Source organism: Mus pahari, chromosome 10 (assembly GCF_900095145.1).
Source record: "Mus pahari chromosome 10, PAHARI_EIJ_v1.1, whole genome shotgun sequence".
NCBI classification, from domain to species: domain Eukaryota; kingdom Metazoa; phylum Chordata; class Mammalia; order Rodentia; family Muridae; genus Mus; species Mus pahari.
Genome location: NC_034599.1, coordinates 34,276,869 through 34,292,610, shown reverse-complemented (window position 1 = coordinate 34,292,610; position 15,742 = coordinate 34,276,869).

The window sequence follows — 15,742 nt, the reverse complement described above, 5'->3', positions numbered from 1 at the left end:
GGCTGGCCTCGAACTCAGAAATCCACCTGCCTCTGCCTCCCGAGTGCTGGGATTAAAGGCATGAGCCACCACCATGCCCGACTCAACATTAACTTTTAAAGAAACAATTTAGAATGCCTGCTATGTAAAATAGTGCCAGTGAGCATTTTTAGCATTTCAATGCCTTCCAGCAATGTCTTTAATTGAAGTTTGCATCAGCTCTCTTAGGAATACAACTAATACATCTAAGAAGCTATGGAACCTGCCAAGGGGAAAAAGTAATCAATAGTTCTAGCCAGCTGCAGAGTCTACAATTCAGCACAATTGCAACCATGGCAAGCTGCCCTTAAGTGTTCAGCAGTGGCACTGAAAATATGGTGGTAACCACATGCTACATGATTAGACTTAAGACATGCTCCATACTAAGCCTGATAGTGTATATCAAGCCACTACTCATGCATGATCAAGTCATACATAATAGAGGAGCACCTACTTCCACCAATTTCTTTAACAACTAATTTTAAATTTTCTTGAAATACTTACTCCTGCCTTTTCAGATAGGATTCTCTCTTTACTCTCATCACGGAGCTTCTTTCACTAACAGATGGAGACTACTATGGAAAGGCATAACTGGGCAAAACTTCAGATAACTAAGTCTAAATTCTCCAGTCCTAACTGATGCATCTGTAGCATGACATCTACACATGAGGCTGAGAAAGCATATGACATAGTTTTGGAAAAAATTATAAGAAGCAAATGACCAGCAAGTGTGCTGTGAGATAGTACCTTGTATTATGACAAGGAAGCAACACCCATAAAATATTGACTTAGGTTTACCTAACCAATGACAACATAAACAGATCTGCCAACAGGATGAAGAAATCTCATAACGTTTTAGCAGAGATCAAGAGCTTCTAGCAGTTAATAGCTGATGAGAGAGGGAGAATTAAATTTTGTCAGGACTGGATTCTCTGATAGTTACTCTAGTCCCACTATTCAGACCTAAGTGCACATAATCAACCCTAAATGGTATTAGCAGGATATGTAGGAATAAGTGCTTATGTTCCTGTATATATATCATGATCATTCCATATATATATGGAATGATCATGAGAGGGCTTTGAGCTCATATCAGGTGTAGGATGGGATAGATGTAAGTGGGAATGATGAATAGTGTACTTATATATCAAATTATCAAACACTTTAAATTAAATATGAAAGCTAATACTATGTAGGGGCTTGCAAATCTGAACAAAGTCAGTGTCAAAGAGCATAAATAACTGAAAATCTGAAAGCAGACCCTTCCTGAAAGGAATGTTTTAAATGTCCCAAAGTCCAGAAATGACAGACCTCTTGTTTTCTGAATTTCATTTTCAAATGTCTTCGAGAAAACAATTTTCCATAAATACGTACGACACTTTTATTAACACACTTCCTTGCTTTCATTTTCATACATGTAAAAATGGGCTCTAGTTATTCACACCTTCCATTTCCTAAAATTGCCCCTTGTCAATTCCTGACATTATTGCATGTTTTTCTTTCTTTGTATGTTTTGTTCTGTTTAGCTATCCACTAATTTTAAACATGGCCACATTACAGCTATAGTTATGAAATTTAAAGGCACTATGCTAAAATAAAATATTTTAAAACAAAACTAATTTTAAATGCAACTTTATCCCTTGTATTTTCTTCTTGGCATTAATTACAACCACTAGAATGTGAGGAAATATTTTCAGAATACTGAGGTCAGTAGAATGACCTTTATTCTTCCTAAATATTTTTCTATGTTTTATTTTATAATACTTGTTGAGAATTTCGTAGTACTCTACTTGCAGTATTTCCAGCCATCTCTTTACACACTTGGACTCCTTCCACATTCTCCCACTGCCTCTAGTATTTATGTCCTTTAAAAAACAAGTGTGGACACACATATATTCATGTATGTATGCACATATGTATGTGTATATATGCATATAGGCCATATATATGCATATGTTTTAGATTCTGGGTCAATTTAATTCTTATATATGTGTGTTTAACCAAACTGCTTTCTTTCAGTGGGTAAACTAACAACAGGTGGCTCATCTCTGGAGGAGTCTGATCCTCTAAGTCTTGGAAGTCAATTAGCCATTATTTACCTGTAGCTTTTATGTAGGTATTGAAACCTGTGAATTGTCTCTCTTCCATGTTACCGTGCTAGTTGTTGTGGTTATTGAGACACTCTTACTTATTACACATACTGCTGAGAGTTCATAATCGCAGTTTCCCTATCAAATATACAAGAGTTTTCTTTTTTATAGCCAAATTCCTGTTCCCCTAACTGGTACAGATTTCTTTCTTTTCCTCCATATTTTCAATGTTCTCTGAGCCATGGGTATTGTATATGTATCTGGTGGGTCACTAAAGGTTTCCTACCTCCTAAAATACTGTATTATTTCATGTTTAAAATGTTTGTCCAATTCTCTCCTATGGATGTGATGTGGTTGTAAAGTCTATAAAATATTTTGGGTTTTCCTTTGTCCATTATCTCTGCTTGCCCACATGTGTTTTTAAGGGGAAACTCAATATCTTTTCCCCCTCAAAGGTACTATGGTTTATAAATTCAAACCGCACTTAATAATCTCTACAGTAGATGTGGATGTGACATAGTTTTACTAATAGAACTCTGTTGAGTTTTTGTTGTTGTTGTTGCTATTTTTCTGCACTTTGGTGCATATATATATATATATATATATATATATATATATTATTTCTAGCTGACTTCAGACACACTAGAAGAGGGCAGGTGTCAGAGCTCAAACAGTGGTTTAATATGCTGATATCTATGACATTGTAATCCAAAATTAAAAGCTTCCTCTCCTATATGCATTCTCATGAGTATTGTAGGCATGATGAATAAATTCTGACCAGCACAGAAAGTACCATGTTCAGGTTTATTGCTAGGATCATTCTCATTAGAGGAGCAGATGCATTCAAACTTCTGAAATTGGTTTGCAGGAATAATTGGAGGGTGAATGCATGGGATAGAGAATATATGAATGCTATATAAAGACCTTAACTGGCACTTATTCTATGTGCTCATATTCGAGAATAGCAACAGAAGCAAAGAGAGTACACATTATGCTGAGGCTTCCAATGATCATGAGAATTCCATGGAGAACTGAACTGCGCGGCATGCTTTTTACATTCTTTTGATACCAATTGTCTTTTTATCCTCATATTTTGTAAGAAACTAAGTGTAAAGAAGATGGATATTTCCCGCTAAAAAGGTAGTTTAGGCACTGCCTATGTAAAACACAGGAAAGGAAAGTCTTGATGAGAAAGAACATTCTGTACGCAAAGATAGAAAAGAGAATACATATTAGAAATTTACAAAGGGGCTTATAACATGTTCAGAAAATAGGAAACAAACAAGCCAATAAACAAAAACCAGAAAGATGTGCTGTGGTTTGGCCTGATGTTGTTTGTATTCAAATGTTAATTCTGCTTCCTCAAGAGGGGCTACCCTCTATGATCAATCCATCACTTACTCAGGTGATATCATATGAACTTCTCCAAATTTAACTTGTCAATAAAGTCTAGAGCCTGTGACTGGGCAGTGAAGGGGAAAGGTGGGACTGGAGTTTTGAGACTGGGGCAAGTAGAGAGGGAAGGAGTTGAGGGGAGGCAGAGAGTGGACAGAAGACCTTGAGGAAGCCATGATGGACCAGAAGACTGTGGCCAGGAGAAACAGCAAGGAAGTAGGGGGTCTTATAGCTAGGGAATAAGTTAGCATAGTGTTAGATCTGTTCAATCTATGTATAAAGCTTACAGTTGTAATAATTGTATTGTTTTTATATGGGTTTATTTGGGTTAGAAATTACAGCATCAAAGATGTCACAAGCTAAAGAAGTTTGCAAAGTGAAACTCCTTTAGAACATCTGCATATAATTCTTGACCCCATTCCTTATACCCTCTCTATTTGTGCCAACATTGTAGATCTGAAAAAAAGGACTGAACTGTTATTGTTATCATTTGCAGTAGCTATTAAAATTCTGGCCTGGGGTTTTACTGATGCTCTAGTGTGAGACATAGAAGAAACCTAAAAATCAAAAAAATGGTAGAAGATAAAAATACCCAGGATAGCTATAGATGTACAAGCCACAATAGAATTGACATACTGAAAATTAAGAATAACTCTCATTTGCCGCCATATTTGTGATGAATTATATTACTGTCACCTAATATTTTAAGAATTACAATGGAAATATACCTTTAGCAGTGCCCATGAGTTTAGAGGGATTCCAATCCAGTAACATGTCTACATTGGCTGGAATACAGACACACCCAAAGCACTCACCTGCAATCCTGAAATGTGAAGATAAAGTTAGTTTTGGTAGGAGAAATAACCCATGTTTAGAAAGCAGTGTCTAAGTGAGTGGCAGACAAAATGATAAATAAGAGAAAGATTCGACAGAATAGGATATGTCCAACACTAACAAGAACAGAGAGGAAAGGGAGATGACAGAAGAGAGACCTGAAGAGAGAGAGACAGACAGAGAGACAGAGAGACAGAGACAGATTCACAGGCAGTTTTATTGTGAGCAATGCAGAGACAGGTTGAAGAAATAACAAGGTAGACACAGGTGAAGACAGAGCTATCCAGATAATGGGACAGGGCCAGAAGATTAGAACAGATTGCTAGAGGTAGTTAGTGAAGCAATTCAGTCCTAAGTGATAGAAACCTCTTTGAATCAATCATCTTGGAGAGGAGTTGGAGTCAGACAGATAAATTAAACCTTGTAGTCAGAGTTCAAAAAGAGCTAGAAAGGGTGACTTTATTCAGCAGTAAGTCTCAGAGGCTGAAAATATTCTAGGCCTAGATTATACTAATAGAGAGGCTAGAATCTTCGAGGACTAGGCCTGGGTTAGCAGTTGGAATCAGTAAGCCATAAAGACAACAATTGTATTAGACAAATAAAAGTTACTTTTACATATGAGCATGTTTTTTGGAAAGTTTTATCTGAGGAGCAAGGACACCCATCTCCTACTGAATGTGATAAGGAATATCCCACATTGCAGTTAATATTTAAACCAATCTATACTCTCCGTGGGTGCTAGCCTGGCTCATCTTGCATGCCTCCACTTTACACCTGCCCCAGTGTTCAGGATCCTAGATAGAAACACACACATGCACACACACACACACACACACACACACACACACACACACACACACACACACAGAAGAGAGAGAGAGAGAAGAGAGAGAGAGAGAGAGAGAGAGAGAGAGAGAGAGAGAGAGAGAGAGAGAGAGAGCACTGCCATTGGCCATGGGTTACTTGGTCCCTGAAAGGAAAAGCTGGGGATGGATGAAAAGTATGGCAAGAGAAACAAGGAGCCAAGACAAATTTCTCTGATCAGGGCTCAAATTTTAATGTGCAGATCTGAATATATATAGAAAAAAACAAGAACCCATCCCTTTGTTTCTGCTGTGTTCTGTTCTTTAAGCTGGATTGAGCTGCAAAGTAAGCTCATCAGCAGCTCAGTGGGCACACAGTTCTCAGTTCTCTGGCAGGAAGATGTAAATGTAGCAATGCCAGATGCCTAGCTGAGACTTCTTCAGTCAGACCAAGGCTGGGGGAAGGGAACACACACACACACACACACACACACACACACACACACACACACACACACATCTTTATAATCTAATATGCTTTAACTTGCTCAATGGCTCGTCATTACTGAACCTCCATGTGGCTAGTAGACCCCCTTCCAATAATCTTGAGTTAAATCTTTCTTGAAATATATATATATATATATTTCCCCCCTGGGGTTTACTTTTTTATTTTCCTTTTTATTTATTTATTTTAAAAAACAGATTTTACTTCCTTCCTGGCCCACCCCCATACCATATCTTATACATCCCCCCCCCCCATCTCCATTAGGATGTCCTCATTTCCCACCCCGACCACACCAGACCTCTAAACTCCATGGGGCTTAAAGTCTCTTGAGGGTTAGGTGCATCTTCTATGACTAAATTCAGACCATTGAGTTCTCTGCTATGTGTTGGGGCCTCATAACAGCAGTTGTATGCTTCCTGGTTAGTGTTCCACTATCTGAGAGATCTTGGGCATCAAGGTGAATTGAGACTGCTGGTCCTCCTACAGGGTCACCCTCCTTTCATCTTCTTCAAGCTTTCCCCTTTCCACCACAGGAGTCAGCAGCTTCTGTCCATTGATTGGGTGCAAATATCTACCTCTGGCTCTTTCAGCTGCTTGTTGGGTCTTTCAGAGGGTAGTCATGCTAGGTGCCTTTTTGTGAGTGCTCCATACGCTCTATAGTAGTGTCAGGTCTTGGGACCTCCCCTTGAGCTGAATCCCACTTTTTGGCCCAGGCACTGGACCTTCTTTTACTCAGTCTCCTCTCCATTTCCATCCATGCCGCTCTTTCAAATAGGAACAATTATGGATCAGAGTTTTGATTGTGGGATGGCAAACTCATCCCTCACTTGATGCCCTGTCTTTCTGCTGGAGGTAGGGTATACAAGTTCCCTCTCCCCAATGTAGAGCATTTCATCTAAGGTCCATCTTTGAATCCAAAGAGTTTCTTACCTCCCAGGTCTCTGGTATATTCTAGAGGGTCCCCCCAACCTCCAACTCCTGAGGTTGCATGTTTCCATTCTTTCTGCTGGCCCTCAGGTATTTCAGTCATTTTCTGCCACCCAATACCCAATCATGTATCCCTCTCCACCCCCCAACTCCCTTTCTCTCCCATGTCCCTTCTTCCACCCCTCCCCTGTTTGCTTTCTTCTCCCTCCTAAGTGGTAATGAGGCATCCTCAGTTGGGCCCTTCAGGTTGTTGATCTTTTCAAGTTCTGTAGGCTATATCTTGGGTATTCAGCACTTTTTTTTTTTTTTTTTTTTTTTATCCACTTATTATTAAGTACATATCATGCATGTCCTTTTGGGTCTGAGTTATGTCACTCAGGATGATATTTTCCAGTTCTATTCATTTGCCTGCAAAACTCAGGATGTCCTCCTTCTTAATACCAGTGTAGTATTCCATTGTGTAAATNTTCTCCCTCCTAAGTGGTAATGAGGCATCCTCAGTTGGGCCCTTCAGGTTGTTGATCTTTTCAAGTTCTGTAGGCTATATCTTGGGTATTCAGCATTTTTTTTTTTTTTTTTTTTTTTTTACTAATATCCACTTGAGTAAGTACATACTGTGCATGTCCTTTTGGTTCTGAGTTACCTCACTCAGGATGATATTTTCCAGTTCTATTCATTTGCCTGCAAAACTCAGGATGTCCTCCTTCTTAATACCAGTGTAGTATTCCATTGTGTAAATGAACCACATTTTCTGTATCAATTCTTCTGTTACGGGACATCTGGGTTTTTTCCAAGCCCTAGCTATCACAAACAAGGCTGCTGCCACGGACTGGGCTCAATGGGCCTTACTCAATCCATGTGAATCAGGGTCTCAGACAGATCGGCATAGAGTCGGCAGGAATGGGGTGACAAACAGATGTGACACAAGGTAGACTTCACTGGAGTGGGTGTAGCAGGATGCCATGAACATAGTGGAGCATGTGCCCCTGTGGCAGGGTGGCACATCTTTTGGGTATATTCCCAAGAGTGGTATTTCTGTTTCTTCAGGTAGATCTATTTCCAATTTTCTGAGGATCCACCAGATTGATTTCAGAGTGGTTGTACCAGTTTGCAATTCCACCAGCAATGATGTCGTGGTCCTTTTTCTACATATCCTCTCCAACATGTGTTGTCAACCTGAGGTTTTGATCTTAGCCATTGTGATTGGTGTATGGTGGAACCTCAAGTTCATTTTGATTATCATTTCTCCGATGACTAATGATGAACGTTTCTTTAGGTGTTTCTCAGCCCTTTGGAGATTCCTTGGTTGAGAAGTCTCAGTTTTGTTCTATACACCATTTTTTGATTGGGTTGTTTGTTTTTCTGGTGTTTCCTTCTTGAGTTCTTTATATATTTTGGATATTAGATCACTATCACATGTTGCGTTAGTGAAGATTATTTCCCTGTCTGTGGGTTCCTGATTTGTCTTATAGGCTCTATCTTTTGCCTTATAGAATGTTTCCAGTTTCATGAGGGTGGACTTAGCAAATCTTGATCTTAGATGATGAGCCATTAGAGTTCTGTTTATGAAATTCCCTCCTGTGCCAAAGAGTTCAAGGATCTTTACCACTTTCTCTTCTATTAGATTCAGTGTATCAGGTTTTATGTTGAGGTTCTTGATCCACTGGGACTTGAGGTTTGCAAGGTGGCAAATATGGCTCTATTTTTATTTTTCTACATATCAACAGACAGACCAGCACCATTCATTGAAGATGCTTTCTTTTTTCCATTCTATACTTTTGGCTTCTTTGTCAAGGAGCAAGTCTCCATAAGTGTGTGGTTTTATTTCTGGGACTTCACTTCTATTCCAATGATGAACATGTCTTTCTCTGTACCAATACCATGCAGTTTTAATCACTACTGTTCTGTAGTAAAGCTTGAGAGATTCCCCCCAGCCACTCTTTTATTGTTAAATATTGTTTAAGCTATTCTGTCTTTTATAATTAGATATTTTCTTTATTTACATTTCAAATGTTGTCCCTGTATCTGGTATCCCCTCAAAAAATCCCCTATCCCATTCCCCCTTCAATGTGTTTCAATGAGGATATTCCCCTTCCCAAACACCCACTTCTGCTTCCCCTTCAGGCATTTCTGTAGACTGGGGCATAGTCTTCACAGGACCAAGGTCCTCTCCTCCCATTGATATTCATCAAGGCTATCCTCTGATACTTATGTGGCAGGAGCCATAGGTCACTCCATGTTTGTTGGGAACAAAAAAAAGGGGGGGAGGGGAGCAGGGGAAGTGGGGGAAGGGGAGGATATGGTGCATATCCGGCCAGAGTTCTTGTGCTCTAGGCAGGCAGATGCAGGCTTGGGGGACTGCTGGATGCTTTCCACTCAGACCCAGGTGGGCATCCAAGCCTCTGGTCCACTCAGTGGAGGGTGAATGAGGGGCAACCCCTGACCTGGGGGCTCCAGGGCCACACCCTGTAGTCCCAGGTTTATAGGAGAGAGGGATGAGGGAAGAGGTTCTGAGTATACAGCCGATCTTGATGGAGTAGAGATTTATTATAGAAATGCAGAAAAAAGAGAGAAGTTTGGGGGGGGGCTAGAGAGAAGGAGAGTAAGAGGGAGAGAGGAGATGAGAAGAGAAGGCAAAGAGAAAAGGAAGTGGAGAGAGGAGTGAGAGAAGTGAGAGGTAAGGGAACAAAGGAGTGAGAGCTCAAGGTGAGGACCTAACAGCCCCTTTTATGGTCTTCACTGTTGCTAGGTAACTGGAGAGGAGTTTAGCCTGAAGGTCAAAAGTTCGGCCTATAGGACTACTGACCATGCTTCTCTTGTGGGGGCTATAGTGAGTGGCAACTTAAGTGGGGCCAGAGTTCCAGGAGCATAAGGGAATGCCTACCATGCCATGAAGGGGAATTATGACCATCGGGGTTCAGACCTCAGCTCGACTGGAGACCAGCCTGCAAATCCCTACATGTCCCCCTCTGTTTTTATTAGAGAAAAAAAAGGGTGTCACTGATGTGTCTGTATCATTAGTGGTGATAATTTAGAGTCCAGGGGAATTATCAGAAAAAAATATATAGCCTAGAGAAGTAGCAGAAGAAAGCCAGAGGAGTAAGGAGGGTTAAGGGCAAGAGTTGAGAAGGCAAGACATTGAGTTGAGAAGGCAAGACCTTGAGTTGAGAAGGCAAGAGACTGTACAATCAATCAGTTTTTTTTTTTCATGAGTAGTACAATTTGAGGGTAATAACATCCAGTTTTGAACAGCAGTTAATTAATCTCAATAGACATTATGCTTTCCTCACTATTATATAACTTTTTCCAATGTTCAGCAGTCGTTTGGCTTTAGCAAAAGAGACCACCTGTAGGTAGAAGGTCCCAGGTCTGTCTTCTGTGGTTCAGCACTTGTCTCAGGAACCTTCAGTCAGATGAGATTTTTGGAGGAAGGCAGCCTTGGTCTGTAGATCCCAGGAGATGGCACTGTCTCAGATGGATCTGTGGCAGCAGGATGGCACTGTCTCAGATGGATCTGTGGCAGCAGGACAGCACTGTCTCAGATGGATCTGTGGCAGCAGGCCCCGTGTAGAGATAAACCTGTAGAGTAACTATAACAAAGGTGCAGAGCACCAGCAGAGGATGTCTGCATAGGGTGAATAGCAAAAGTTATGCCTGTAATGGTTTGCTTAGGAATACATCACATCCATTGTGGATGGCTAAAGAAGAAAATATCATGTTAATTGTGTTAACATGTAATCATGTTAACTGGGGTAGGCAGTTAACAGTTCTTCTGTAAAAGAAAACCGGTTATTAATTAAGGGATGATTTTTGAACCTTTAAGGAAATTTTAAACAAGTTGAAAGAATTTTTGGACATATATCATGAATACTAGAGAGAAAAAAGGCATTTAGAAAAGAAGCAAGAAAATTTTTGGTTAAAAGCACAATTCAGGTATTGGGGGGGGAGGCAGCTTCAATGAAGTTTTCTTGGGCTTATCTGGATGTGGGAGGGGTACAATGTACCCTGCAACCTTATTTTACTTCCCCCTGTTTTTTTCTTTTCCTAGAAACTAGAGAGTAAAGGGTTAAATGAAAGGCTTTTAGCAAAAGTGCCAGTTTAGCCCAGCCACTGCAGGTGGATTAGCCCTGCCCAGGCAGCATTAATTACTTCCTAGCTGGGCCTTAAACACTGCTCAAAACCAATTGCAAGGGAGAGGGCCTACAGAAGTCCAATAACCAGCTTTATTGTAGCTGAAACCTGTTAGCAGAGAACCAGAAGGGGAACCTCACACCAGCAGCCAACCTGCTGAGGAAGAACAGAGCTCCGAGTATTTACTGCTGTGGCAGACACTGCTGCCTGGCAGAGCCATTCAAAGCAGAGATCTAGAGGGGAGGGGCTACAGAGCTAGGGAAAGCCAGCTGCTTGTAGTAAAAACCTGAGAGAGAAAGAGGGAGGGGGGAGAAAGCAAAAAGCCAAGTTTTTTTTAACTGGATCACTCACGGTCTCTTGAGATCTTGGAGATCTCCTGTAGGTCTCTGCCCGCAAAGCTTTCTTCAGCTGGTTCTGTCTTGTGTGGATGGTGTAGCCATCACTCTGCTTCCAGTTGTTGGAAACAACAAGAAAAAAAAATAGGAGGGGAGCCCCAGGGGAAGACCCTGGGGAAGAGGGAGAAGGGGAAGATATAGCCCACATCTGGCCAGAGTTCCTGTGCTCTGGGCAGGAGGAAGCAGGCCTTGGGGGGGGGGGTTGCTGGATGCTTTCCACTCAGTCCCTGGTGGGCATCCAAACCTCTGGCCCACTTGGTGGGGGTGGGGGGTGGATGAGGGGCAGCTCCCCAACCTAGGGGCCCCAGGGCCTCACCCTATAGCCCCAGGTTTATAGGAGAGAGGGATGAGGGAAGACGTTCCCAACACTGACCAGAGTGTGCAGTGGATCCAGATGGAGCAGAGACTCTCTATGGTTTAAGAGTTTTATTATAGAAATGCAGGGGAAAGAGAGAATGTAGGAAAAGAGGGGGGGGCTAGAAAGAAGGAGAGTAAGAGGGAGAGAGGAGATGAGAAGAGAAGATACAGAGAAAAGGAAGAGCAGAGAGGAGTGAGAGAAGTGAGAGGTAAGCGAACAAAGGAGTGAGAGATCAAGGTGGGGACCTAACAGCCCCTTTTATGGTCTTCACTGTTGCTAGGTAACAGGGGAGGAGTTTAGCCTGAAAGTCAGAAGCTTGGGCCATTGTCTATATCACTACTGACCATGCTTCTCTTGTGGGGGGTGTGGGGGGGGTGGTAACTTAGGCAGGGGCTTGAGTTCCAGGAACATAAGGGAATACCTACCATGTCATAAAGGGGAATTATGACCATCGGGGTTCAGACCTCAGCTCGACTGGAGACCAGTCTGCAATTCCCCACACATGTTTACTCCTTGGTTGGTCGTTTAGTCCCTGGGAGCTCAGGGGGGGTCTGGTTGGCTGATATTGTTGTTCCTCCTATGGGATTGCAAACCCACTCAGCTCTTTCAGTCCTTTCTCAAATTCCTCCATTGGGGACCCTGTGCTCAGTCCAATGGTTGGCTATAAGCACCTACCTCTGTAGTTTTCAGGCTTTGGCAGAGACTCCAGGAGACAGCTATATCTGGTTCCTGTCAGCAAAAAATTCTTGGCATCCATAATTGTGTCTAGGTTTGTTAACTATATATGGTATGGATCCAGAGAACTCCTAAATCTGATAAAGAACTTCAGCAATGTGACTGAATATAAAATTACCTTAAACAAATCAGAAGAAGGCTTTCTTATAATCAAAGGACTAACAGACTGAGAAATAAATTAGGGAAACGACACCCTTTACAATAGTCACAAATAATATAAAATACATTGGCGTGACTCTAACTGAGCAAGTGAAAGATATGTAAGACAAGAACTTCAAGCCTCTGAAAAAAGAAATCAAAGATCTCAAAAGATTGCAAGATTTCCCATGTTTGTGGATTGGCAGGGTTAATATTGAAAAAAAATTGGCCATGGCCATTTTACCAAAAGCAATTACAGTTTCAATGTAATCGCCACCAAAATTCCAACTCAATTCTGCATAGAGTTAGAAAGAGCAATTCTCAAATTAATTTGGAATGACAAAAAAAAAAAAAATTCCAGGATAGGAAAAACTGTTCTCAACAATAGAAGAACTTCTGGGGGAATCACCATCTCTGACTTCAAGCTACACTACAGAGCAACAGTGATACAATCTGCATGGTATTGGTACAGAGACAGGCAGGTAGATCAATAGAACAGAATTAAAGACTCAGAATTAACCCACACACCTATGGTCACTTGATCTTTGACAAAGGAGCTAAAACCATCCACTGGAAAAAAGACAGCATTTTCAACAAATGGTGCTGGTTCACCTGGAGGTCAGCATTTAAAAGAATGAAAATCAATCCATTCTTATCTCCCTGTAAAAGTCTCAAATCCAAGTAGATCAAGGACCTCCACACAAAACCAGAAACACTAAACCTAATATAAAAGAAAGTGGTGAAGAACCTGAAACACATAGGCACATAGGAAAATTTCCTGAACAGAACACAAATGTCTTATGCTCTAAGATGAAGATTAGATATATGTGACCTCATAAAATTACAAAGCTTCTGTAGAGTTAAGGGCACTATTAATAGGACAAAACGTCAAACAATAGATTGGGAAAATATCTTTACCAACCCTACATCTGATAGAGGGTTAATATCCAATATATAAAAAAACCTAAAGAAGTTAGACCCCAGAGAGCCAAATGACCCCATTAAAAATGGAGTACAGACCTAAACAAAGAATTCTCAACTGAGGAATACTGAATGGCTGAGAAGCAACTAAAGAAATGTTCAAAATTCTTAGTCATCAGGGAAATGCAAAACAAAACAACACTGAGATTCTATCTCACACCAGTCAGAATGGCTAAAATCAAAAATTCAGGTGACAGCAGAGGCTGGTGAGGTTGTAGAGAAAGAGGAACACTCCTCCATTGATGGTGAGATTGTAAGCTGGTACAACCACTCTGGAAATCAGTTTGGCAATTCCTCAGAAAATTGGAACCTGAGGACCCTGCTATACCACTCCTGGGCATATACCCAAAAGATGTTCCAACATATAACAAGGACAAATGCTCTATGTTCTTAGCAACCTTATTTATAACAGCCAGCAGGTGTTAAAAACCCAGATGTCCTTAAATAGATGAATGGATACAGAAAATGTGGTACATTTACACAGTGGAGTACTACTCAACTATTAAAAACAATGAATTCATGAAATTTTTAGGCAAATGGGTAGAACTAGAAAATTTCATCCTGAGTGAGGTAACCCAATCACAAAAGAACACATATGATATACACTCACTGATAAGTGGATATTAGCCCAAAAGCTCAGAATACCCAAGACACAATTTACAGACCACATGATACTCAAGAAAAGCAGGCCAAGGTATGGGTACTTTGGTCCTTCCTAAAAGGCAAAAAAAAAAATACCCATGGGAGGAGATACAGAGACCAAGTATGGAGCACAGACTGAAGGAAAGACCATGCAGAGTTTTTTCTTTCTAAATCTATATTTTATCTTTGCTGCTCCAGCCCCTTCTGGGTAACTCTCCCAGGGCTGTTTTACCCTTTGCACCTGAATTTCTGCCATCACGGAGTGGTCTGTCCTACACCCCTCTCATTGACTCTCTTCTTCTGCCTCTCCTGCATTTCTTGCATCAGAATCCTAAATGTCTTGCCTCTGTCTCTGTGCCCAGCCATTGGCTGCTTGAAACTTTATTGCCCAATAAAAACCAAGAACATAGAACCATAGTGTCTTGTAACAGATATACAAATTCCCATGTGTTAAGGAAAATTACTAAATCTCTACAACCCCATTATGACAAAATCAACAAACTAGTAAACAAGCAAACAAAACAAAACTGCAAATTTCAGATTTCAACTTACCCTACTCAGATAAAATCAAGAATATAAAATACACACACACACACACACACACACACACACATCAAGAGGATGTTGAGAAATGGTAACTAAACCTCATCCATTATTAAAATTTTTGTTAACTGCTGCAGCTACTTTTAAACTTGCTGTGGTGTGTTAAATAAGTAACTAAGAGTATAAACAACCCAATAGATAGATAGATAGATAGATAGATAGATAGATAGATAGATAGATAGATAGATAGATACATAGATACATAGATACATAGATACATAGATACATAGATACATGATACATAAGTAACATATGACCCTGAAATTCCAGTCTTTGGCCTATGACCAAAGACTTGACATTCTACACAACAGTTGACTGTCCAGCCATAGTTCATTTGCTGCTTTTCTCAAGAGCAAAGAAGTGGAAGTGACCTAAATAAACTCTACGTAACTAAGTGATCATGAAAATAGAGTGGACTTTTAGGTAGGTGTCAAGAAAAATAAGAATTTGAAATTTTCACGTAAATAAATGAAACTAGAAAAGATTGATGGAGGTGACTCAGAGCCAGAAGGACAAAGAGCACCTGCTCTCCAAGGTAGAACTGAGAAATCTCAAGCACCCCATTCAGTGGGAAAATAAGAATTATTGAGAACAGAATGAGTCTTCCTATGGGTATATATGGATTAGAGGAGAAGGGGCCATTAATTTGAGAGAGCAGAGTGACCATGGAAATGGTTAAAGGGAGACAAGGGAACAGATATAATTACAGCACTTACATATCAAACTCTGAAAAATGAATTAAAATTATTTTAAAAGGTATGGTATGTACTCACTAATAAGTGGGTTTTATCCCCCCAAAACGGTACAGAATACCCAGGATACAATCCACATAACTGAAAAAAGGTTAAGCTGAAGAGCCCAAGTGAGTATGTCTTAATCCCTCCTGGGAGGGAGAAGGGGGCAATCTCAGGATGGGACAGGGTGGGAAGGAACTGTGTGGGAAAGGAGACAGGGAGGAGAAGAGGGGAACATGATCAGTTATTTGGTGGGTGGGAACAAGACTGAAGAAAAGGGCCAGCAGAAAGAATCAAAATAGGCAACCTCAGGAGGTACAAAGTGGGGGGAACCCTCCAGAATATACCAGAGACCTGGGAGGTGAGCGACTCTCAGGACTCAAACTGAGGGATACTAGAGGTGAGAGGGAACTTGTAGAGCCCACTTCCAGCAGAAAGGCAGGACATCAAGTG